This window comes from Sturnira hondurensis, unplaced genomic scaffold, assembly GCF_014824575.4.
Source record: "Sturnira hondurensis isolate 20B ecotype Veracruz unplaced genomic scaffold, ASM1482457v3 Scaffold0020884, whole genome shotgun sequence".
NCBI lineage: Eukaryota > Metazoa > Chordata > Mammalia > Chiroptera > Phyllostomidae > Sturnira > Sturnira hondurensis.
This window is the reverse complement of record NW_028093515.1, coordinates 978,889-1,005,781: the sequence shown is the minus strand read 5'-3', so window position 1 is coordinate 1,005,781 and position 26,893 is coordinate 978,889. Positions and strand designations below refer to the sequence as shown.

At 46.0% G+C, this 26,893-nt stretch overlaps 1 protein-coding gene and 1 pseudogene across 6 annotated transcripts in view; one reads left to right on the top strand and one right to left on the bottom strand.

Annotated features, from left to right (window-relative positions):
* Window positions 1-26,893, top strand: part of SIPA1L3 (signal induced proliferation associated 1 like 3) — a 243,151-nt gene that overhangs the window by 52,408 nt on the left and 163,850 nt on the right. The window lies entirely within an intron of this gene.
* Window positions 16,657-17,276, bottom strand: LOC118976324 (V-type proton ATPase subunit e 1-like; annotated as a pseudogene).

The window sequence follows — 26,893 nt, the reverse complement described above, 5'->3', positions numbered from 1 at the left end:
AAATATACGCAGTTCCAGTCTCAAATTGTTCTCTGGTAGTTACGAGAATTATAGCCTCAAATTAGGGGGTTCAAGTCCAGTGGAAGAAGAGGGAGAGAGCCCTTTTGTGTGTGTTTGGTGGGGGGGCCTTCTACAACTTCTGAAGTTTGCGATGCACCAGCTTAGGTCATGCGTGCAAGTATGACCAGGGGAAGGGCAGGAGGCCTTGATGGGCAGTGAGGCCTGGGGTCTGGGCCAGAGCTCCAGCAACGTCTCATGGCCTAAAAATGGGGGTTATTAAGGCCCCGGGTGAAAGGAAGGTGTTTTGTGGGAAGAGACCATGGGTACCAGTGGGCGATAAATAACAATTATCTACTAATATACTCCTGGACTTAAAATAACATTTAAAAATCCTTACTGTGGTCTGCAAGGTGCTCCGTGATGCAGCCTCTATGAGCCAGTTTTTCATTTAGTTTCTCAAACAAGCTAAACTCTTTTTGAGCCTTCGTATGTGCTTTTCCCTGTGCTTGAAATGCTTTTCCTGATGGCTTTTCTCCTAGTCATCTTCTTCTCATCCCTCAGATCCCAGTTTAATATCCAATCTGCTAAGAGGCCCTTCTGGACCATCCTGAATCTAAACTAGGCCCCCCTGTTATCTTTCCTGGCAAACCTTCAGAGCAGTTATCGTAATATTTAATTACATGGTACAGCTGCCTCGATGTGTTTAATGTCTGTCTTCCCCACTGGGCCATTAAGTCCCAGGAGGTCAAGTCCAGGCCTGTTGTTTTTTTCTTCCCTTCGCATCCCCAGTACATGCTAGGTGCTTAAAAACCAAACCAGACCAAACCAAACCAGACCAAACCAACCAACAAAAAAACCCGTATTAAATGAATGTGATGGAAATGGAATGGCTTGCTCATTTAAAATTATGGTTAGCCTGTCCTTGAACTGGAGCAGGGGACAGTAACTGGCTGGCAGTTTTTAAAGGCCTAATAGTGGAATTTCAAAGTGGAAGTTTTACTAGTAGATTAAAGGAAATACATGTTTCAACCACATTTTTATGGGCCCATTGGTATTAATGGTGCCAAAGTGACCTTCTTTTGGAGTCTTGGGGCCAGTTGAGATGGTATATCTCCCAGCATTAAAAACTTTGCCATGTTAACTAGAGCACAGCAGTTAACACATATTTTCAAATTAGCCTGTTATTCGTTTAAGGAAGCCAAGGAGTGGGAAGCCAAGGTCAAGTGCTTAACACTTGGTTATTCGAACTCTTCCAAGGAACTGTCCCACCCTGCTGGCACCATTCCGAATCTCTGCCATCCATCCAGGATCCTGCAGCTGGAAGCCATCTCCCAGGCGGCTGTCTTCTCTCCTACAGCCACAGTGAGCCTCTCGGGGCAGAGTGAAGGAGTCACCACAGTCACGTGAAGACAGAGGTGGCTGAGCTCTGCTCTCCTACAGGAGAGGAGAAACTGGAGAATGTGGGGATGGGTAACTCAAAACTGGCCTCAGATCACCTTTAACCTTTTCTTAAGAGGATGTCGGGTGTGAGCTGAATGTAGGTTCGGCTGCTGTACTAGACTCAGAAGAGCAGTGGTGTAAGTGAGACCACAGTTGATTTCTCTCTTGTGAAGCAGTTTTTGAGAGTGAGCAGCCCAGGACTGCTGGGTGTTGGGGTCCAGGATCTTGCCGTCTTGTTCCCCATTGCTGGGGTGTTGGCCTCATCTGCAGGGTCCTGAGTGACTCCCCACCGTTATCTGTGGGAAGGGAGGGTGTGAGAGAAGAGGGAACCCTCCCCCTTTCTGTTATAGCAAGAATTCTCTTTCTCTCTCCCTCTTTTTGGAGATAATCCACATACCATAAAATTTACCCTTTGGAAGTATATAATTCAGCGGTTTTTGTTTTAAATTTATTGATTATGCTACTACAGATGTCCCATTTTTTTCTCACCTTTATTCCCCTTTGTCCTGTACTCCCTCTCCCACCATCATTCCCCCACCTTAGTTCATGTCCATGGGTCAGTCATACATTTAAGTTCTTTGGTTCCTCCATTTCCTATAATTCTTAACCTCCCCCTATTTTGTACCTACCGTTTGTGCTGCTTATTCCCTGTACTGTTTCCCCGATTCTCCCCCATCCCTCTCCCTGCTAATAACCCTCCATGTGGTCTCCATTTCTGTGATTCTGTTCCTCTTCTAGTTGTTTGCTTAGTTCATTTTTGTTGTTTTAGGTTTGGTTGGTGATAGTTGTAAGTTTGTTGTCATTTTATTGTTTGTATTTATCTTTTTCTTAGATAAGTCCCTTTAACATTTCATATAATAAGGGCTTGATGATGATGAACTCCTTTAACTTGACCTTATCTGGGAAACACTTTATCTGCCCTTTCATTCTAAATGATAGCTTTGCTGGATAGAGTCATCTCGGATGGAGGTCCTTGCCTTTCATGACTTGGAATACTTCTTTCCAGCCCCTTCTTGCCTGCAGGGTTTCTTTTGAGAAATCAGCTGATAGTCTTATGGGAACTTCTTTGTAGGAAACAGTCTCATTTTCTCATGCTGCTTTTAAGAGTCTCTCCTTATCTTTAATCTTGTCTAATATAATTATGATGTGCCTTGGTGTGTGCTTCCTTGGGTCCAACTTCTTTAGGACTCCCTAAGCTTTCTGGACTTCCTGGAAGTCTATTTTCTTTGCCAGATTGGGGAAGTTCTCCTTCATTATTTGTTCGAATAAGTTTTCAATTTCTTGCTCTTCCTCTTCTCCTTCTTGCACCCTTATGATTCAGATGTTGGAACACTTAAAATTGTCCTGAAGGTTCCTAAGCCTCTTCTCATTTTTTAAATTTTTTGTTTCTTCATTCTGTTCCGATCGAATGTTTCTTCCTTCTGTCCAAATCGTTGATTTGGGTCCCGGTTTCCTTCCCTACACTGTTGGTTCCTTTTATACTTTCCTTTATTTCACTTTTCATAGCCTTCACTTTTTCCTCTATTTTGCAACCATACTCAACCAATTCTGTGAGTATTCTGATTACCAGGGTTTTGAACTGTGCATCTGATAGGTTGGCTATCTCTTCACCCCTTAGTTGTATTTTTTCTGGAGCTTTGATTGGTTCTTTCATTTGAGCCATATCTTTTTGGTCTGGATGTATTTGTTATGTAGTAAGGGGTGGAGCCTTAGGTATTAGCCAGGGCAGGGCAACCCACGCTATATGTGGGGGAGGGGCCCAAGAGGGAACAGTGCTGCTTTTCCAGCTCTCCTACGGCTTTCAGTCACTTCCTCTGCTGCCTATAAAAAATTAGACCCTTCTGGTGCTGATTCCCAGTTGGCTGGGTATATGTACGTTTTAGGACCCTGTGGGTCCCTCCAATGAACTCTCCTGTGAGGCTGGGAGTTTGTTTCTCCTGTTGCCTCAACCCCCACAAGTTTTTCAGTCAGAGGTTTTGAGGCTTTATTTCACCACACTAGAACCCTGAATTGTGTGGTCTGTCGTGCTCCTCAGTTGTTCCTCCTGGTTTATCTGCACGCAAATGTGGGACTGCCTGCCCTGCCACCTGCTGCCTTGCATGCCCTGGTCCTCCAGCCACCACCTTGCCGTGAGTCCTCTCCATCTCAGCTGCCTTTCTCGCCCCTTCTGCCAGGCTGGATGAATGTTTCTTCTTTAAATCTTGGTTGATGGACTTCCATACAGTTCGATTTTATGGCAGTTTTGGTTATTTTTGCATTTTAAATTTGTTGCCCTTCTTTTGGTTGTGCGAGGAGGCAAAGTTATGTATCTATACTTCCATATTGGTCAGAAGTCCACAATTCAGTGTTTTTTAGTGTATTCACAGGTTGTGCAACTGTCATCACTATCTAAATTGCATCATTCCAAAAAGAAACCCTGAGCTCATTCATTCCCCATTCCTCCCTCCTCTCAGTTCCTGGCAACTACTAATTGACTTTCTGTCTCTGTGGATTTCTTCTTCTGGACATCTCATTTAACTGAATAATGTAATATGGCCTTTTGTGTCTGTCGTTTTTCACGTAGCAAAATGTTTTCAAGATTTATCCCTGCGGTACCATGTTTCAGTACTTCTTTCCTATAAATGGCTGAATGATACTACATTGTATGGCTATACCACTTTTTATTTATCCATTATCAGTTGATTAACCTTTGGGTTGTTTCCACTTTTTTATTATTATGAATAATACTGTTTGTATACAAGTTTTTGTATAAACCTGTTTCTCAGTTTTCTTGAAAATGTACCTGAGAGTGGAATTGCTGAGTCATGTGGTAACAATGTTTAACTCTTTGAAGAAGAAAACAGAGGTTCCTTTTTGTTTGTTTGTTTTGTTTTTCTATTTTTTGCCAGTTTTTAAATTTTAATTGTTGTTCAAGTACAGTTTTCTGCCTTCACTTCCATCTCAGCCCACCCCCGCAAAACAGAGGTTCTTCTTAATATTTGTGTACCATGGACTCTAACATCCACTTCACACAATCGTATTTTTGAGTTATTATAACACATGGGGTTACAAGGTAAACCAGTTGTGTTGAAATATAGTTTTTCAAATATTAAGGTAACAAGTTTGTGATGTAGTTTGGCAAAATCCAGTTGACAGGCCTAATAACATCATTTCAGAGCACTAAAGGGCATGAATACTATTTTGAGATGTTTGTAACACATGTAATTTAATTATTTTTAAAACTTGCGTTTTCTGGCCTATCTGGTGTGGCTCAGTGGGTTGAGCGCCGCCCTGCAAACCACATGATCGTGGTTCAATTCCCAGTCAGGGCACATGCCTAGGTCGCAGGCCAGTCCCCCGTAGGGGACTCACGAGAGGCAACCATACATTGATATTTCTCTCCTTCTCTCCTTCCCTTCCCCTCTAAAGATAAATAAGTAAATAATTAATTAAAAAAAAACAAACCTGTGTTTTCTGTTGGAAGAAATTTATAGGTGTTGTGAAGACTGTTATAGTTTGCCTACATTCATAATTGAAGGAAAAGCTAAATTTCTTGTAGAGATTAGTGAAAATAAAGGTCATCCCCTGCCCACTCAAACTATTGGAGATCCTGAATCCTTTTTGTTTACTTTTGTAAAATTATTTTTTATTGATTATGCTATTACACTTGTCCCAATTTTCCCTTTCCCCCCTTTCCTCCACCTCCACCCTGCACCCACCACTCCCTCAGGCAGTCCCCACACCATTGTTCATGTCCATGGGTCATGCATATAAGTTCTTTGGCTCCTCCATTTCCTATACTGTACTTTACATCCATATAATAATGGTTTGGTGGTGATGAACTCCTTTAGTTTTTTTCTTGTCTGGGAAGCTCTTTATCTGCCCTTTAATTCTAAATGATAGATTTGCTGGGTAGAGCAATCTTAGCTGTGGGTCCTTGCTTTTCATGACTGAGTATTTCTCGCTAACCCCTTCTAACCTGCAGAGTTTCGTTTGAGAAATCAGCTGACAGTCTTATGGGGACACCCCTGTAGGTAGGTAATTGCTTTTTTCTTGCTGCATTTAAGATTCTCTCTTTGTGTTTAACTATTGGTATTTTAAATACGATATGTTTTGGAGTGGGCCTGTTTGCATCCATCTTGTTTGGGACGCCCTGTGCTTCCTGGACTTGCATGTCTATTTCCTTCACCAAATTAGGAAAGTTTTCTTTCATTATTTTTTCAAATAGAATTCCAAGGTCTTGGTCTTTCTGTTCTCCTTCTGGCACCTCTATGATGCAAATGTTGGACCTTTTGAAGTTGTCCCAGAGGCTGCTTACACTACCCTCATTTTTTGGATTTTTTTTCTTGGTGTTCTGATGGTTTTGTTTTGTTTTGTTTTTGCTTCCTTATGTTCTAAATTATTGATTTGATTCTCGGCTTTATCCACTCTACTGTGGTTTTCTTGTAAATTGTTATTTATTTCAATTAGTATATTCTTCATTTCTGACTGGATCTTTTTTCTGCTGTCGAGGTCCTCACTACAATCCTTGAGTATCCTTGTAACCAGTATTTTGAACTCTGGGTCTGATAGATGTCTTATCTCCCATTTTGTTTAGTTTTTTCCTAGAGTTTTGATCTATTCTTTCATTTGGGCCATGTTTCTTTGTCTCCTCATTTTGGCAGCCTCCCTGTGTTTGTTTCTTTGTATTAAGTAGAGCTGCTTTGACCCCATGCCTTGGTAGTGTGGCCTAATGTAGTAGGTGTCCTGTAGGGTCCAGTGGCACAGCCTCCCCTATCACTCAAGCTGGGTGGTTGTGGTGTGCTGTTTGTGTGGGCTGAGTACACCCTCCTCTTGTAGTGGAGCCTTGATTGCTATCTGCAGATCAGTGGGAGGGATTTACCCAAGGCAGTCAGCTGCAAGGACTGGCTGTGATCACTGACCACAAACCTCTGCCCTCTGTGGACGATCAGCTGTACAGGGGCAGAGTAGTGGTGCCCTGATGTGGTCTGTAGTTGTCCAATGGGTGTGCAGGCTCTGGAATTTCCCTGGTGGTGCAGGCCAAGGTCAACCCCATCTGTGTTCTGCCTGGGGCCACCCGCATGAGCTGCAAAGTAGTCTGTGTTGTCTGCTACTGGTGCTTGGCTTAGAGATTCCCAGGTAAAGCCAAACTGTGAATCTAGGCTGGCTGCTGCTAGTGCCAGACCTGGGGCCACTTAGCAAAAGGTATGGGGGCCTGGGGCTCAGCTGAGGCCAACTGTTGCTTGTTTGACAAGATTTAGGAAGTTGTAAAGCATGGGCCAAGACCAGCCATTCATATGGGAAAGTCACAGTCAGTAGTTTGGATGGCCTGTAAGTTGGGATCTCCAGGGCTGGACAAACAGTGTTAGCCAAGTTGATGGAGTCTCAGATATTGCATCGACCTGCTGGCTCTGTGAGGGGATTGTTCACAAAGGGACAATGGTCTCTGCCTGCCTTTCTGTCTGAGAGAAACTTGTCCCCCAGTTCTTGCTTTGATGCCAGACACTTCAGTTCCTCCCTGTATGCCACTGGTGCCTTTCACGCTGCTACCCCAGTGGTGGAGCTCAGAGAAAGTCAGTCTGAGTAAGCCCATGTGTGGGTTCTTGAAGGGGAATTGCTCGGAACTCCAGAAGCTTCTTCCGCTGACTCAGTCCCCACTGAGAAGTTATGGGGACTTATCTTCCTGGCACTGGAACCCCAAGCTGGGGGACCTGGTATGCGGCTGGAATTCCTCGCCCCGGAGATACCCCTCCCGCATTTTTATCCACCACATGTGGATGTGGGACCAGCCCATTCCCTCTCTTTGCCCCTCCTACCAGTCTGGGTGAATGTGGTTTCTTTAATTCTGTGGTTGTCAGACTTCTGTTAGACTCGATTTCTGAAGGTTCTGAGTGATGGTTGTTGTATATTTTAGTTGTAATTTTGATGTGGTTGTGCAAAGAGGCGAGCCGTGTCTGCCTGTGCCACCATCTTGACTGGAAGCCTGGAGCTCCTGTGTTCTGTGACACTTTGAAAGAGTCATTCAGAAGCAGTACAGCCTCTCCCACTTCCATGCCATTGGTCTGAACATGACCACATCTGGCTGCAAGAGAGGCTGGGAAAAATAGTCTTCACTCACATCAGCCATGTACCTGGCTAAAAAGTAGGAGTTCAATTATTAAAAAAGGGAGAATGGGCATTAGGGGGACCCCAAAAAGTCAATATTACACTGTCTCTCATACAGCCAGTTCACCGTCACCCCAGGGTTCAGAACCTGTGTTCTTCATTCTGGTAAGAACCTGCCAAAGGAGTTGGTTTGCCCGTAGAGGCCGTGTTGCATGAAAAATGTGTCTTGGGAACAACAGAATGCTGCCCAGAGTGGTGAGCTACTCCATGGTGTGAACTGAGCCTGCCTGAGCCTACTCCCATCGCACAACCTACCAGAGCAAATGCCCATGAGGTGGACCGCTGGGCGTCTGCTCTAGTGAAACGACTTGTTCGTATCGCAGGGCATGGGGTTGGGTGTGAGGGGGCCAGGTTCACCGCTGAGTATGTGGGAGGGAAACCTCTTCGTACAGTTTCAGGGCCACCTCTTTGGACCTTTATTCTGTGCCACGGAGGTGACATCTCGAATGACTGGACGTGGTGTTATATTGGAGTGCTTGATTATGCGGGTCAGAAATAACTTTTAGATAACCCAGAGCAAACTGTTTTGTTGGCTGAAATCCAAGGTCAACAACAAAGAGAAAAAGTAGTCTAGGCCTCAGAGGTAGGAAATCACAGGACGTGTGTGCCGCACTGGCAAAGTGACCTCCCCATTGTTTTGGTGGTGGAGATGCAAGGACGACGATGCTGATCGTGATCATGGTAACGGCTTGTTTTTATGGAGTGCTTACTGTGTGACTGGGCGGACGCATTGTACAACAGTGTGTCCCCATTTTCCTTAATTGTGTTAACCACTTCCTCCCCATATATAGTTATCCCCCCTCCCCCCCCCCATATATAGCTATTCACAGCAGAGGTGAGATTTAAACACGGAGAGTTTGGTTCTGGCCTTTGCTCTTAATTAACCTTCGTGTTGTTGGGAGGGTGGGAGGTAAAATGTGGGAGTAGAAATTCTGGGCAGAGAGTTGGTGTTTACTTTCATGCGCCTGTATCCCAAGTTTTTTGTTTTGGGGGGATGTTATTTATTTATAGACGTGATGTTGTAAATTTGCTACTCAGTGAATATTCACAGTGCCCACAAGATGCCAAATCTGGGCCAGCAGTGCCCACATTAATTTATTATAATATAGATTATATTGTAATAATATGTTATTATATATTAACTCGTGTATGATGTTTAGCACAGTTGCTGGCTTGGAGCAGAGGCTCTGTGGATGTTAATAAGCAATTAAAGCTAATAGAAAATAATTAATTAGCTAGTATTAAGCTAATAGAAAATCAAAGAACCCAGCCTAGGGTCAGAATCTAAACTAGGAAATGCTTGATAGGGGCTGCCAGACGCAAGGATTTGGTGTATGGGTCAGGGGTGCAGCCACTGGATACCACCGACCCCCCCAGGAGGCATTCACAAAACATATGGGTGGACTGGTCTCCCAGTGAAGGGGAGGGAGCACTACGGGAGTTTAGGATCTGGGGGCCAAGGGTATTCAGTGTCCCTCAATGCAGAGGATTGGTACAGTGACAAAGGGTTGTTCCCCCCCAAATGCCAGCAGAAGCCCTCTGGAGTGGGCCTCCTGCCGTCTGTCTCCTGTTGGGTTTTCCTCTCCAGATAGAAAGATGGCCGCTCTTGCAGATGCAGGCTGCCCCCAGATACCCGGACCTCTGACCCTACCTCCTGAAGTGTTTATGTGCTGTCCCCACCCCGTAGCGTTTGGAAGCGCTGCCAGCTTGTCTGGCAGAACGTGTGAAACCAAGTGAGTAGTCCTGGTTCATCAATCAGGGTGCTTGGGTTGCAAGCAACAGAAACCAGCGTGGGCCCCCTGCAGCAAAACTGAAGGGCAGCTCTGGGGCATTTCAGGGTGGGTGTTCAGGGCCGTGTTCTGAGGGCCATCCCATCCCAGGGCTGGAGGAAGCGGTGGAGGGTAGCCGTGAAGGGTCCTGAATCTGTAGCTGATCTCTGGGCCATGCATCCCAACCTCAGTCCTTATTCAGAAGTTTCCCAACTTTTCCGTGCCCCAGTTTGTCATCTGGTGCTAAGCACAGGAGGCTTGCTGTGAGATTCAGTAAGTTGATGCTTGAGACGTTTAGAACAGTGCCTAGTACAGAATATGTGGCTAGATGAATATTAGCTGGTATTTTTATTTTACTGCTATTGTTACTACCATTATCATTTTTATCAGCATCTTAAAATTCAAATACCTCAAGTAGAGCAGCTGGTTGGCCCAACTTGCATGACTTGAGTGGGCAGGGTCCCCCACAGATGGGAGGAATTGGGGAGGGATGGTTGTCCCCAGGACAGAGAGGGCTGCCATCACCAGAAGTTGGGGCAGAGACACCAGGCGGGCTCAGATACCAGATGTCCTCCATGCTCCCTGATTTGACCTAATAAATGTTGGATATTTGCCTGCTTTATGCTGTGGCTTGGGTTGAGCATAAAGGACACAAAGAGACTGTGATTCCCCAGGTCTCTTCCTTATAGGTCTTAGAGTTCAGAGGGAAGCAGCTGGAGAATGAGGGTCCCTGTTAAGACCAAGTGCCTAGACCAATACCTAACCCTTCAGAGTAAATATTTGTTGAATGAGTAAACACACAGAAATGCAAATGGATTATGGGAAGGCACAACCAAAGCATGTACTCTGTGGTCACGCCAGTTATTTTAAAAGAAGCTCACGTTTGCACCTGCGACCTCCCAGAGTGAGGTGCAGAGGAGTGTCCACCTGCTTGTCCTTGCATACAGTAGGTGTGTTTCGTAAATAGCCTCTTAATGATCTCACGAGTGCACAGCCCTGCAGTTGTACAGTCAGGGGCATACCCAGAGTTGGGGGAACTGGCTGCCTTCTCCACTGAACAGGATGTGCGGACGTGGCTCCAGGATGCGTCTCTGTGGAATTCGGTTGCTAATACAAATGAGCTTCCTCACGTCACAAGGCATCTATTATGTGGACAGTTGGATGATTTGCCGTGGGACTGGGTGGCCTCTCAGGAGGAATTTCATAGCTGCATTTATGTTTCAAGCTTCTCTTCTGAGATGGGCTTTTTCCTGTGACTGATTCTTAATAAGAAAAATAACAATGCCCTGCACCGGCAGGTGCCTGACAGTGCACGAGAAGATGAACCCATGAAATTCTCAGGACTAATCCCCATGGCGCTAAGGCTCAGAGAGGTGAAACAACTTGCCTGTTGGATGCACAGCAAGTGAGGAAGAGGTTTGGGATTTTAGCCACAGTCTCTTACTCCAGAGCTGGGGCTCTTCATACACAGCCTCCTTTCTCTCTTTTGTACTAACTTGAAAACAATATTTTATTAATTTGCACGTGGTACATTATTTAACAATAAAAAAGTCAACTTCCTTTCCATCTCCGAACACTCCACAGAAGCAGCCACGGTGACCCGTCTCCGCTTAGAAATTCTCTACACACAATAAATACTCAGTACATACACACGGCAGTCACTATACACAGAGGACAGCAGACTGTGACCGTGGGCCTAGTTTGGATTGCTGCCTCTTTTTGTATGGCCCAGGAACTAAGATTGGTATTTGTATTTTTTAATGGTTGGAAAAGATCAAAAGAATAAGTCATGACTTGTCACATTATATGAACTTCGGGTTTTAGTGTCCATGAATAAAGTCTCAGTGGGGCAGGGCCATGCTCACTCAGCTACGTGTTGTCTGTGGCTGCTCCTACACCGTAACGGCAGAGTTCAGTTGTTGCCACAGAGACCAGATGGCCCCAAAACTTAAAATATTTGCTCCCTGGCCCTTTATAGAAAAAGCTTGCCGATCCCTGCATTTCGCACTTTCTTTCAGCACTGTGTCTTAGGGCACTTTGCTTGTACTGGTGTCTGTGTTCCCTGCGCCCTTACACGTTCATTTTGTTTCATGGAAACGAACCTGGCTGCCAGCCGTGCGCCGAGCCCAAGTGTGTGGCTGGAGGTGGATTGGTCGGTGCGTCCATTTGTACTCACCTTAAGCGTTTCTTGGGCACGGGCTGCATGCAAGGCCCTGGCTGGCAGCCAGAACAGGCCTAGGCCTGCCCTCAGGAAGTCACAGGCCAGTGGGGGAGTTGGACATTACCCTGCAGTCCCACAGGTGGATGTATTCAGGTCTGCAGTCATAGGCCTTCTCTGACCTTCTGCCCATTTCCTGTGCTTGGTTTTTATTTTTGACTTTTTTTAAGTATGTATTTATATCTTCAAAAGTCAGTTCTGTGTGTGTGCCCGGGGGTGTCTGTGTGCATGTACATAGACATCATACAACTGATAGGTCTGTCTTCTCCTACCCTTTCCCTGCCTGCTTGCCTGCCTGCCTGGTTCCTCTACCTCTTAAGTAATCATTTGTATTAGTTTCTGGGATATCCTTCTAAGCTTTTTTTAAAAAAAATACAAATATCTGCTTTAACCTTCCCATTCTTTCTTATACAAAATGTAACCTATTCTACACCATGTCCCACAATGTGCATTTATTCATTCATTCATTTTACTTAACAGCACGTCTTGGAGCTCTCTCTTTATGCGGCTGAGTGGCTTGTCTAGAGCTGAGGGAAGGCCTCTAAGGCTAGAGGGAGGGGAGGGGCCTATTCTAGTTGCAAGAGCCTCATGATCGAGGGAGGGAACATGGCCTTGATTCTATGAGCACCTGGGTGTGGAGTTCTGCTCTGTTTCCTTCCATGCCCTGCTTTTCCCTCTGGCCAGGTACACGTGGCCTTTATCACATGTGGCCAAGGAGAGGCCAAGAATGTCCTTGAGAGCGGGTAATTGTGGTTAATAGTGAAAGAAAATTTCTCCTGGGAGCTGTTTTCGTGAGTGATCTGGTGTCCACAGGTTTGCAGGCCTGTCCCTCTGGCCTCCACGGCCCTTACCAGTCACGTGCCAAGCCCGATCACCTCGTGTCTTTTCAGTGGACAAAGTCCTGGTGTTAACCACAGCCAGTGTTGGAGGGGAACACACACTGACTGCACTTAATTCCAAGGCCCCCACATAGGCAATGCTCTGTGTGTGGTAGCGGGAGCTTTGGTTCCTTCGGGGCTGGCCAGGCTCATACTTGTCAGTGCAGTTTCAGTGAAGAGTTTCGATCAGGGAGCCTGGTCACCTGGGACCTTGTAGCCCCTCTGCCACTTACTGTCTGCATTGGGCAAGCTGATTAAGGTCTGTGTGCTCCCTTCATCTGTAAATGGAGATAATAATTCCTACCTCTTGGTCCTGTGCCGAGGAGGAAAGGTGTTAATATTTGTATTGCACTTAAAACAGTGCACACCAAGTAGTGACGTGAGTGGATGCCAGCGATTATTCTTATTTTACCACATACCCTTTGCTTTTTCCGTCAGGAGCTTTATACAGCAGACTCAGGGGAACTCACTGCCAGTGACAGTCCTGCTACCACCATTTCAGGAGAGCAGTGCCCTTCATGAGCACTAACACTTCACCTTTCCCGAAGAACGCCTTTCTGCAAACACCTGGAGCGAAGCGTTGCCTTTTTAGTCAGTAATAATAATCCCAACAGACCCACTCCCCTTTGTATGTCATTGGCCGTGTAAAGTCACACGTCTGCTCTTAACTGCAAGGAAGGCTGGGAAATCAACTTTCCTAATCGTCTGTTCTAGTAGAACACAAATATGATCACAGGCATGCTCAGCAAATATTTGTAAGCACACAAACCCATTTACCAATCTAGCTATCGTCACAAGAGACTCTCCTCCCAGCATTTTACACATGGCCGTGTTGTAGTCAATTTGCAGAAAGTGACCCATAGAATATGGCAAAGCAGCTGTTCCCCAACCCGAAGCGCTGGAAGAAAGCTTGTTAGAGACTGAGTTCTAAAGCCTCTTGAGCTGTATCTGTCTAATCGGGGGAAATAATTCAACCTCCCGGATCAAAGAGAGGCAGGCTCTGGGAACTGGGCCTAGAGCAGGCAGAGAAAGGTTGCTGAACCGGTTTCTTCAGGCAGGTCTGTTTGCCCGCTTGTCTGATTGCCTAGTGGACAATCCCATTGGCTCGAGAGGCCTTCCAGGTCATGTCTTCCCTTAGACTAGGCCTCTCTCTGCAGGTGGCTGGATCCCCTGGGATCGGGAAGGGCCTACTGTGTGTCCGGTGCTGTCCAGGGTGCTGGAGATAACCATACCTCGTAAATATTTCGTTTGGTTCCAGACGGACACAATAAATCTAGTTCCTAATCTTGATAGTGGAGGGACTTGCCTTGAGTTTGTAAATAAATTGCGACATCTGTGAAATGTAATAAAGCACAGCACAATAAAACAAGGTATGCTTTTAACATTTTGGGGGCATTCACCCTATGAATTGCAAGTGGTTGGGTTAACTCACGTAATCCTGTCAGGAGATCTGTGTTAGGCCCATAACAGGTGTGGAAATAAATTAAAACTAAAGTGTAAATTGTTTTCAGAAAACTTATTTTACGTAATGTTTATTTTTTTTCCTTTTTTTGAAATATATTTTATTGATTATGCTATTACAGTTGTCCCATTTTCCCCCTTAACTCCCCTCTACCCTGCACACCCCCTCCCACCCACATTCCCCCCTTTAGTTCATATCCATGTGTAATGCTTACAAGTTCTTTAGCTTCTACATTTTCCATACTGTTCTTACCCTCCCCTGTCTATTTTCTACCTACCATCTATGCTACTTATTCTCTGTACCTTTCCCCCCTCTCTCCTCCTCCCACTCCCCTGTTGCTACTCCATGTGATCTCCATTTCTGTGTTTCTGTTCCTGTTCCAGTGGTTTGCTTAGTTTTTTTGTTTGTTTGTTTTAGGTGTGGTTTTTAATACTTGTGAGTTTGCTGTCATTTTACTGTACATGTTTTTTATCTTCTTTTTCTTAGGTAAGTCCCTTTAACATTTCGTATAATAAGGGTTTGGTGATGATGAACTCTTTTAACTTGCTTGACCTTATCTGAGAAGCACTTTATCTGCCCTTCCATTCTTTTACATAAAAGCTTTGCTGGATAGAGCAATCTTGGGTGTAGGTCCTTGCCTTCCATGACTTGTAATACTTCTTTCCAGCTCCTTCTTGCCTGCAAGGTCTCTTTTGAGAAATCAGCTGACAGTCTTATGGGAACTCCTTTGTAGGTAACTGTGTCCTTTTCTCTTACTGCTTTTAAGATTCTCTCTTTATTTTTCATCTTGGGTAATGTAATTATGAGGTGCCTTGGTGTGTTCCTTCTTTGGGTCCACCTTCTTTGGGACTCTCTGAGCTTCCTGGACTTCCTGGAAGTCTATTTCCTTTGCCAGACTGGGGAAGTTCTCCTTTATTATTTGTTCAAATAAGTTTTCCACTTGTTGCTCTTCCTCTTCCCCTTCTGGTACCCCTATAATTCAGATGTTGGAATGTTTAAAGATGTCCTGGAGGTTCCTAAGCCTCTCCTCATTTTTTTGAATTCTTGTTTCTTCATTCCTTTTTGTTTGGTTGTTTTTTTCTTTCTTCTGGTCCACTCCATTGATTTGAGTCCCAGTTTCCTTTCCATCACTATTGGTTTCCTGTCTATTTTCCTTCATTTCACTTAGTGTAGCCTTCATTTTTTCATCTAATTTGCAACCTAATTTAACCAATTCTGTGAGCATCCTGATCACCAGTGCTTTGAATTGTGCATTTGATAGGCTGGCTATCTCTTGGTCACTTAAAAGTATTGACTCTGGGGCTTTGGTCTGTTCTTCTGTTTGAGCCATTTTTTTTTTTGTCTTGACGCACCTGTTATGTATGAAAGGCAGAGACTTAGGTGTTCGCCAGGGCAGGGCGACCCAGTGGCTGGGTTGTGATGCTGTATGTGGATGGGGGTGGGGTCAGAGAGGGAACAGTGGTGCTTGTTCCACTCTCTTTCAGATTTCAGTCCCTTCTGCCACTTCCCACAAGCAAATTGGATCCTTTTGGTGCTGATTCCTGGGTGGGTGGGCTTGTGTACGTTCTAGGACCCTGTGAGTCTCTCCAACAGACTCTCCTGTGAAGCTGGGGAGTCTCTCCCAGCACCACAACCCCCCACAGGTATTTTCAATCAGTGGTTTGAGGCTGCATTTCCCTGCGCTGGGGCCCTGGGTTGTGCTGTCTGTCTCACTCCCCAGTTTCACCTGGTTTATCTGCGCTTGAATGTGGGATCGCCCAGTCCGCCAGTTGCCTTGTGCACCCCTCCACAATCCACCGCCTCGCCGGGTTCACCCACTGCCGCTTTTTGTGCCCAGGGTCCGCCAGCCGCCCTTCCGGGAGCCCTTTCCTCCCAGCTTCCCGACTCCACCCTCCTACCAGTCTGGATGAAATGTCTACTTTAACTCCTTGGTTGTTGGACTTCCATACAGTTCAATTTTCTGTCGGTGCTGGTTGTTTTTTGTTTCTAAAATGTTGTTGTCTTTATTTTGGTTGTGCAAGGAGGTACAGTGTGTCTACCTATGCCTCCATCCTGGCCAGAAGTCCAACGTTTAGTTTTTTTAATTATGAATATTTGTAATCTTGGAATAACATGAGCTTTTTTGTCAATGACTTATTCTGTTAGCCTGCTTTTTGAAACCAAAAAACACCTTGACTTTTTAGAGCAGTTTTAGGTTCATAGCAAAACTGAGGGGAAGGCACAGAAATTTCCCACGTGCCCCTGAAACTGGGAAAGCCAGCATTTGTGCTGCCTTTTCCCGCCAGAACCAACAAGCAGAGACAGGGATTGAATCTTTACAGGCGCTTCATCCAGATGCCAGTGGTCTGAGAAGACAGGAGGTTGTGCATCCTAAAAACTGTCTTAGCATCTCATCTCAAGTCAACCTTTCTTATAAGGAGAAGAAAAGGGTAGGTGAGGGGTTTGCAATTCAAGGGGAAAGGTTAATCAGATGAAAGTTGCCTTCCAGCAGCTTTCCTGGTCAGATCCCTCCATCTGCTGACCAGCGATTCTTTTTTTATTTGCCACAGAAAGCAGGAAAATACTTTATCTTGAAAGATGGAAGAAGTAAGAAATTTCATCCTGAAAATATACTTTGGTGTGATTCTTTTGGGACAGATCTCCCCTTGAACATGCTCCTTTGACTGCTGCACTGGAGTATTATTTGCTCATGACAGTTTTTGACCTTGTCACTGATTCCCATGTCATAAGCAAGCAGGAGCTATCTTTGAATCCACGGGTGCCGAGGAAAGAGTGCATGTTTCTCTGAAGAACAGCACCTTTTAGCTCAGAAATGTGCATACACATTTTATGTAAGAAGGCACAAAATTCATCAAAGCATTAAAAGGTACAGGAAAATTGCTGCATTGTAGAATAACGTATTCAACTGTGGTATGAATGTTTAAGGCAGCTGATGGCCAAAACAGGCGAGTCAAGGAAGGTGGTTTGGGTTTGGAGGTGGCTTTGCATCTAGAGGAATTCTCTTCATGACCTCAATGGCCGGACAGTGGGTCTTCCTCTTCAAGACCAATGATGTTTGAGATACCGGGTGGTTTCATTTTTCAACTCTGGTCCAAAGAGAGGGTTGAGTTGGGCCAGAATTGCAATCAGTCAAAAGAGAAAGCAGCAAACTGAACAGGTTGCCAGTATGGTAATGATAACTCCCTGGTTGGGACCCTTAGGGATGGACCAGGGGATCAGGAGGCGAAGGTGCTCCAGAACGTGCTCGTCACGATCAGAGGTGCTGTGAGGCCACTGTGTGCCATGGTTGACACTGGAGTTGCCAGCCCCTGCCCCACTGCTACATGTTGGTCCCGCCTGGAAGTGACCGGCAACTCTCTATCTGTGTCATGGTCAGCAGACATTCTCTCCCTGGAACACAGTGGCTCAGATGCCATCTTGATCACTTGCATTCCTCCTGGGGCACAAAAGTTGGATTGCTTGCAGACCTCTTAGAGTCAGGGTGGATCCAGTCCCTGGAACAAGAGCTTTCTACATGTGTTAATCACGAAGCCTATTAACTATAACTCAAGTTAAAATATTTTAACTCTTGAGCTCCCCCATTATCAGTGTCCCCCACTAGAGTTGTACATTTATTACAGTTAATGAACCTGCATTGACACATTATTATCACCGGGAGTTTATAGTGGACATTGAAGTTTGCTCTTGGTGTTGTGCATTCTGTGAGTTTGGGCAGATGTATAGTGACATGTGTCCACCATGGTGGTGTCAGAGTATTTTCATTGCCCCAACAGTCCTGTGTGCTCTACCTATTCATCCCTCTCCCCTGACTCCTGGCAACCACCAATCTTTTTACTGGCTCCAAATTTTTATGATTTCCAGAATATTGGTCGATACACTGTATAGTCTTTTCAGATTGGCTTCTTTCACTTAGTAATAAGCATTTAAGGTTCCTCCATGTCTATTCATGGCTTGATCATTTCTTTTCCATGGTCTGAATGCACCACAGTGTATCCATTCACCTACTGAATAACATCTCGGTTGCTTCCAGGTTTGGGCAATTACGAATAAAGCTACTATAAACATCTGTGTGCAGGTTTTTGCGTTGACATAGTATTCAGCTCACGTGGGTGCATACCAAGGAGTATGTTTAGATTTGTAAGAAATTGTCAAGCTGTTTTCCAAAGTGGCTGTACCGTGCGGCACCCCCACCAGCAACAAGTGAGCGTTCCTGTTGCTCTACATCCTCGCCAGCACTTGGTGGTGTCAGTGTTCCGGACCCGGGGCGTTCTAATAGGTGCGTGGTGGTATCTCATCTTTAATTTGCATTTTCCCGATGATGTATAGCGTGGAGCATCTTTCCCTATGTTTATTTGCCATCTGTGTATCTTCTTTGGTGAGATGTCTGTTAAGGTCTTTGACCCACTTTAAAACTGAATTGTTTGTTCTCTTCTTGTTGAGTTTGAAGAGTTCTTTATATATTTTGGAAAACAGTCCTAGATATTTTTGTAAATACTTTCTTGCAGTCCGTGGTTTGTGTTCGCATTCTCTTGACAGCGTCTTCCACAGAGCATCTTTTAATTTTAATGAAGTCCAATTTGTCCATTTTTTTCTTTCATGGATTGTGCCTTTGGTGATGTATCTAAAAAGTCATAGCTGTGCCCTAGGTCACGTAGGTTTTCTCCTATGTTATTGGCTAGTTTTATAGTTTATGTTTCACATGTAGTTCTGTGACCCATTTTGAGTTAACTTGTTGTGAAAGGTGTAAGGTCTGTATTCAGAGTCTTTTTTTTTTTGCACATAGATGTTCACTTCTTCCAGCACCATCTTTGCTTCATCAGTGTTGCCTTTGCTCCTCTATCAAAGAAGAGCTGACTGTATTTATGTGGGTCTATTTCTGGGCTCTTTATTCTGTTCCATTGATCTGTTTGTATGTTCTTTCACTAATACCACTGTTTTGATTACTGTGACGAGGTAGTGTCAGTCCTCTGACTTTACTCTTCTTTAATATTGTGCTGGCTGTTCTGGGGTCTTTGCCTCTCAAAATAACTTCCCGAGAGTTTGATTTGGATCGCCTTGAATCTGTAGACCAAGTTGGGAAGAACTGATATTTTGGCAATATTGACTCTTACTATGTATGAACATGGACTATCTCTCCATTTATTCTTTTTCTTTTAAGATTTTATTTATTTATGTATCTTTAGAGGGGAAGGAGAGAGGAAGAGAAACATCAATGTATGGTTGCCTTTCATGTGTCCCCTGCTGGGAGTTGGCCTTCAGGGAACTGGCCTGCAGGGAACCAGCCTGCAACCCAGGCATGTGTCCTGACTGGGAATCGAACCGTGATCCTCTGGTTCGCAGGCCTGTGCTCAATCCACTGAGCTACACCAGCCAGGGCTCTCCATTTATTCTTGTTTGATATTTTTCATCACAGTTTTATAGTCTTGCTCATACAACTCTTGTGTATATTTTGTTTGGTTTATACCTAAGTATTCCATTTTGAAGGGTGTTAATGTGCATGGTTTTGTGTTTTTCATTTCAGATTCCACTTGTTCGTTGCTGGTGTATAAGAAAGGAACTGGCTTTTGATCATTAACCTGTATTCTGCAGTCTTGTTATAAATGGTTACTATTTCCAGGAGTTTTTTGTTCTCAAGTCTTTAGGATTTTCTACATAGGTGATCACGTCATCCACAAATACAGACAGCTTTATTTCTTCCTTCCCAATCTGCATATCTTTTTTTTTCTTGCTTTATTGAATTAACTAGGACTTTCAAAATGATGTTGCAGCGATTTGCAGCCAGTGCGCAACAGAATGTTTAAAGTGTGCAGCACCCGACTATTCAGTCGGGGGCACTGACCTCTTTCCCCTTAGACTGTCAAGTTAGAAAATGACAGCGGCCAGCACAACAATAGCTGCCCAGTGGGAGTGAATCAAAATTAAACCTATTTTTTTGTCAGATCGTCAAAAAAATTTTTTTGGTAGACCACAGAATTTAGTCATTCATTTATTTATGCCCTGAGATGAAAAGGGCCAACAATTGCTGTGATGTTGAAAAGCAGTGGTGAGAGGGGAAATCCTTGTTTGTCCCCGTTCTCAACAAGTGTCAAACTTCTCAGATTAAGTATGCTATTATAAAATTACCTTTTCAGTCATTAGTTCTCCAAGCCCAGCGTTTGGAGAGTGGGAGCCTCACCATCCACTTCCCTTAGTCTAATCCTGACCATGCAGTATGTTTTTAAAATGCGTGTGGATGAATGAGCGAGTGAGTAACTCATATAGAACTATTAACAGCCAAACAGAATTGACTTGCAGTATCTTTTGAGCAGGTGTCAAATCAGAATTAGAGAGGCAGCAGAGGACACTGATTAAAAGAAGATTCTGGAGCCACCAGTCAGGGTTCTGATCCAGCTCTACTGCTGACTTCCTGGGTAATACCTTAGGCAGGGGACAGCACCTTTCAAGACCTCAGTTTTCTCATCTGGGAATTGGGGATAACAATAGGAGCCACCCTATAGGATGGCTGTGAGGTTTAAATGATTTAGAATTTTAAAGTATCTGACACACAGGTGCAAGTGTGGGAGTCAATGGTTGCTCGTAGGTGTTATGTGGTAGTTTTGACTTGAAGAATAATTCAGCCTTTGCTTCAGGTATGAGGAGAAAAAAGCTCAGTTCCGGGGGAGATGAAGTTCAGCCCCTGAGCCTGAGAACCAGTGACTTCAGTCAAAAACGGCTGCCCAGCACTGCTGTAAAATCAACCCCGATCAGTAAGCTTGCTTAGTACAGATATGATTAGAATTAGGACTTCTGGAGTTGTGAGGAACTGTGGGTTCGCTCTGTGTGGAAGAAGTTGGAAGAAAGACCCAGCCTGGCTGAATCTCCTAAGAAAAATGAGTCACCTTCCCAGGTGCGCCCTGTTGTTGCAATCTTGGGGAACATCGCTGTGAGTCCTCTGCAGGGCGGGGCAGGGCAGTGGGTAGGGGCCCGCACTGTATTGGATCCTTACTGAAGTGCAAAAATGTGACCTTGGGCAAGTGACATGTTTTCCGAGCCTCCATGTCCATCTCTGTAAAATGAAGAAAAGAACAAGTTACTACCCCAGGGGACTTGTGTATGAGGTTTGAACTACTAAATCACCTTACACAGTTTCTGGCATAGTTAGCTGCATCACTAAATTGTTGTAATTGTTAATGTTACAGTTGTGCTTTAGGTTGCTTTGGAATAACGCTGGTCTGGTAGTCTGCAGGTATCTCTGGTGCAGACAGCTCTCAAATATCTCGGTGCAGACACCTCTATAGCAAACTAGAGCACATCATCCTAGTGAACCCTCAAGAAGGTAATTTAGGTAGTCATTCAGCAAATATTTATAGAGCTTCTAATCTGTGCCAAGCACTTTTGTAAGCTCCGAGGACACAGAGGACAAGACAAAACCCAGTACCTGCCCTCCTGGAGTGCACGGCCTGGTGGTGGAAGGCAGGCTAGAAGGAAACAGTGTGTATCAGAGGTGATGGGTAGTGCTATGCAGAAACTTGGTAATGCTCTGAAGAACAGCAGGCGCTCTGATGTGTGTGTGCTGGGAGAGGTACCTTAAAGAGCGGGATCAGTAGGGCTTGTCTGAGGAGGTAACATTTGATCCAAGACTTGGAGGATAAAAAAGAGCCAGCCGTGCAAAAAAGTTGAAAACTGCAGGTGTCTGGCAGCAAGAAGAGTATGTGCAAAGGCCCTGAGGTAGGAACAAGTTTGGCGAGTTGAAGGAGCAGAGAGGAGGCTAGCATGACTTGATTTGGGGGAAAGGACTTGTAGGCCCTGAGTCTGCTCCCTGAAACCTCTACTTTCTTCTATCCCTGGGAGTGTTTGGAGTGAAGGGAAGGGCTGAGGGCAGCTGACTTTGGCGTTTAGAAAGAGGTGTAGGGGACCAGAGACCTGGCTCTTCCCTTGATCTTACCAGCCTTTTCTAGTCCCTCACCCAGAGACTGCAGGTCATTTAAGTAAACCCTCACTTCATGGCTGGGTTCTCTGACTTCCCAACCAAGACTGTGGTTTTCATTTCCCCCCCACCCCAAAGGTGGCCCAGCTGTGCTGTCATGCAAATCCTTGACGCTCTACGCCCAAAGTCCACTTTCTTCTTACCCAAGGGAGGCCAGCTGAAAGCTAGCTGCCCTGGAGAAGCGCTGGATAGCAGCTTGGCCAAACCTAGCCTTCTTAAGGCTTCTTAAGAGCTCAGGCATTGTGAGCTCTTCTGTTTGTGCCACAGGTGAGGAGGGTGTTAAAGCACCAGGACTTGGTGGAATAGAGCAGTTAGGAGCCTGGACTCCTAATTTCACCTCTGGTTTCACCACCTACCACCTATGCAGATAACCTACCTGTGGCTCTTTGCCTTGGCGTTCTCATCTGTGGGATGGGAATAATCATTTCTGTGCTTTAGAACAGAACGAACGCACAGGAAGTACTGGCTATTATTATCATCACCTTCTGATTTTAAGTCACAGTGAGATGAGTTCCTCTTTCCTCCAGTTTCTTGTCAACAGTTAAGATGCTTGAGTTTCAGTTCTGTTTTTCCATATCAGTCGGTTCTTGCCCAGGAGCTTGTTCCTGGCAAACAGCCGGGTCTCGGGTGCCAGAAAGCAGCCCTGCCTCATGGCAGACTGGTTGTTCAATGCCAGGAGGCTGATTTCTCTTAGGGGCTTGCTGGGAACAGGATGGAGATTTCAGCCCTTCAGAGCTTAGGTGTGAGGCTGCAGAGCCTTGCAGCTAATGACTTTGGAGTCAAGCTGTAGGCAGCAGCGTCCCGGTGCCACCCTCTACTAGCTGTGTGAGCTTGGGCAGGTGACTTCAGGCTCTTCATTTGTAAAATACCTACTTCATTGAAGTATGCGTGTACGGGGTTGGGGGTGGTAATTCACTGAGGTCACCTCATGTACGGTCCAGAGCCAGGCGCTTCCTGGGGGCGCAGTGCAGAGGCGAGATTATGTTGTGGGAGGCAGTGTCACCAAGTTGTTAAGGCATGGCCTCTGGAATCACTACTCCCAGTTCCATGGCCTTGGGCCAGTGGCTTCAGCCTCTGCGAGGCTGCGTTTCCCCGTGCTAAAAAGAGGATGATGCTAGTCCCCACCTCGTTAACTGTGAGCATTCGGTGAGTCAGTACCGGTGAAGCATTTATTATAGGGCCTGGCACTCATGGAAAGCATTAACTGTCGGGATTCTAGCTACTGATTAAGAATGTGGGCCCTTGGCCTAGCAGGCAGGTGAGAAGAAACCTCACACAGAATAATGTTATGAATGGGCTGGTTCTAGGAAACTCCACTTTGACCAGCCAGCTCCCCCCTGGGCCTGAGAGATGGTGACATGAGGCTCCACGTGGTTGTGTCAGGGGCTCTTTTCCTCCTCTCACAGGAGAGTTGGCCTTCCATGACTGAATGACAGAAGCTAGAGGAGACAGTGAAAAAGCCAGGGAGTGGGGTACATCAGGGCCTCCGGGAGTAAAGGAAGGTTCCGTTTGTGTTCCCATACACGCTGGCTCTGTGGTTAGCTGTGCAGGATAGGAATGAGCGTGGGGATCAGCAGGCCTGCATCCCAGGTGTCCTGTGGTGGGAATTCAGGTGAGTTCCTCAACATCAGTATTCAGTCAGCACAGAGCTGGGTCATTGTTGACTCTTCTAGAAGCAGTGGGGTAGTGAGCAGGTTAGAAGGGTGGGCCCCGGGGTCAGTTACCTGTATGCAACCCTACCTACATCATGTCCAAATGGTGGGACCTTAAGCGACTTGAGTAAACGGACAGATGCTCCACTTTCCTGTCTATGAAATGGAAGTACTATGCCCACTTCTCGTGATGCTGCGTGAGGACCACGAGTTAATTCTGTGTAAAGTCCTTAAAGCAGCACCTGGCACGAGAAAGCCCTCTGTGCACGTTGGCTGTTATTACTGCTGTTATGATTAACCCATCGTAGAAGACAACATACACAGAAAGTATAAACCATGGATATGTTCCAGGGAACAGAGCCCTGATGGAGGAGTTTGGGAGAGACCTCAGCCTCTGGAGGGGCTTGTTCAGAAGTAACATTCGCGCTTTCGTGTTTCTAGAATGTAAGTGAAAGGATGTGAGAAGCGAGGGAATAGGAATGTGCCGAGCAGAGACAGTATCTTACTGCCATCGGGACAGGTTTCCCAAGGTCAGATGATTCCGCTAGATAATTTGAGGCGGTGTATGAATAAACACTAAACATTTTTTAATAGTTGTACTTTTATTTGAATGCATAACAGGAAAAGAATTTCAGTAGTACATCACGCCCAGTATTCCGTGGCTGTTTCGGCTTTGGGTGAGGCTAGTGTTGGTATGTGAACCAAAATAAAAGTGAGCACAGTTAAAGAAAGGTGCCGAGTGCGTAGCTGTGCAGGTGTGAGGACGGGGGAGAGATGTGCCGGCGCGTATGGAGCCTGGCAGTCGGATCGTGCGGCAGCAGGAAGACGGGGTCCAAACGGGCTTTGGTCTGGTGTTTCAGCCGCGGGAAGTCTGTGGGTCCCTCGGGATGTTCCTGAGCTGTTGGGGGTCCCCTTTCTGTCTGCTCCTTGGCTTGTTCATGCTGCTGAAGCCTGGGTGACAGTTCCTGAGCGCCCTGCACCTCAGAGTGGAGCGGCAGTCTGGCACCTGTGGTTCCCGCCGCCAGAGGTGACAGTGCGGGTGATGAAATGTACCAAGTGTTCGCTGCTGGCACCTTCGCTCCCTGCAGTGGGGGGTGTAGACGCTGTGGTAGGGCTTCGAGCAGCTAATTGTCACAGTGGTAATAATCTTTGACCAACATTGAGTGTGTGCCAGCAATGTGCTAATAAGCACTTTACACGCCTGGTGGCATTGAACCCTTATTCTGTGAGGCAGTGTGAGTTGGAACACATCGGCCTGCAAGTGACAAGATGCCTGGTGAATCTTGGCTGAGCACTGGAGGTGACAAGCTCCAGGTTGGAGCAGAGGCTCAGTGACACCCTTGAGAACTGGCTGCCTTCTCTCTTGCTGTTTCCCAACCCTCGAATGTAGGGATCTTGTCCCGACGGTGATTGTTGCATGGTCTGAGGGGTGGCCGCCCCAACCTGATGATAGCATCCTTATACACAGCATCTCAAGCAGGGAGAAGGGGAAGAAGGGGGAGAGGCTTTCCCTTCCCGTGCCTTTTCTGTCTGCAGAGAATATGTTCCCATAACTGCCCTGCCCCCAGCAGACTTCTCTCTATCTCATTGGCCGTTAAGGAGCCAGCCCCTAGCTGCAAGGGAGGCTGGGAAGGTGAGATGTCTGTGCAGCAGGAGGCAGCAAGAAAGGCAGGGGTTGGGAATGGCCACAAGCTTCAGACCAAGTGTTTGCTGCAGGTAGGCACTATTACTGTACTGCCCCCTCCAGAGAGGAGAAAAACGAGGGAGTGGAGAGATAGCTTGTCGGGATCTCATAGAGTTTGTGGTAGCAGAGCAGGGATTTGAACCCCCATCTTTCCTCCCGCAGAGCCTGAGGCCTTAACTCCTATACAGTGCTGCCTTCCCAAGCAGAAGGCCCAGAATGCCACTGCCAGGACGTGGCATCGTCATATAAACTGAGATTGCTTCAGTTTGAGTACTGGCTGTGGCACCTAAGAGCTGTGTAACCTTGGGTAAATGACTCCTTCTCTGAGCCTAAGTTTCCACACCTGTACCAGGGAGACGAACGCTTAGAATACTTCCAGGCACATGGGAGACAGCCGTTTTTTGATGAGTGTGTGAGTGGGAAAGTTGAGTCAGAAGATATGCAGAGGCTGTTAAATCTTTTTGGATTCGTATTCCCAGGAGGCCCTCCAGAAAAGCATTACTTCACCAATAGGAGCCAAAATGACCCCTTTTCCTAATACTTTGTCAATATTGGCTCCTCTCTGTTAGGAAAACATTCATTGTTTTTTGATGAGGAATGAAACCAGCCTAATATTTTGGGTACATAAGAAAATGTCCATATTTTTCAGGGCTGCAAATTGAAACACGTAAAGGTGAAACAACGCATTACCTGGGAGTTACTTTAATTCAGCAAGAATTAAAAATGGGAGAAAGAAACAGATTAGGAACAGATGAAGTTTCTGTGGCAGTCTTGATAATTACTGAATCTAGGTTCAAGTACATGGGAGTTTACCTTTCTTTTTGTCTTTTTAGAATGTGAACAACAGCCAAAACCAACAGCCCCGTTCACCACCCCAACATACGCATAAATACACACACGGCACCCAAAACCGAACAGCAGTGAAACATCGCTCATTTCCTGGTGCACGTGGGTGGTGTCGGGTCAGTGACAGCCGTGCAGCCCTTGGCGTCCCCAGTCCTCCTCTCCAGGGGTGGCTGGAAGGGTGTTAACTCTTAGACTCAAAGCAGCGAACTCCTTCCCTGAACCAGGCACTCAGTAACCTTTCCCTGAAATGGGGGTTTCCCCTCCCACCCCGGAGTGGAGACAGACTCCAGTGATCTGTTCCCGGGAAAGGCCCCTCCATGGTCGGTCAGGTTTTGCCATGGGGAGGAGGGAGTAACATGGGATGGTGGCAAAAAACGAACCCGGCTGATTCCCCCACCGTGACCAGATACTGACTCTAACCTCACTAATCCTCTGCACCTACAAGAGCAGTCCCTGCGGAGCAGCTGGCAACCCTGAGCCCTTCCGCAGATTCGCAGGTAAATAGCTCGTGGGCCGCGGGTTTTCCAGTTTGTTCTCCCTCCCGCTTACTGGTGAAGTTGGGGAGGGGCCTTCACGTAGCATCTGGAGCTGGGTGTGGTCTCAGTCGGTGAAGGGTGGTCCACCCAGCAACTGACCCCTGGCCCCTTCAGAAGGGTCATGCATGAAGAATGTTTCTCAGGCAGCCCAACCGGGTCCCACCCACGTGTGTATGTGGTCAGCTGTAGCTTCTGGCCGTCTCATTTGTGCCGAATTCCAGCAATTTCTCATTTCCTTTAGGAAATAAAATGACTCGAGAGAAGGATGAATAATCATGACGAACTTGGCAGTAGGGAC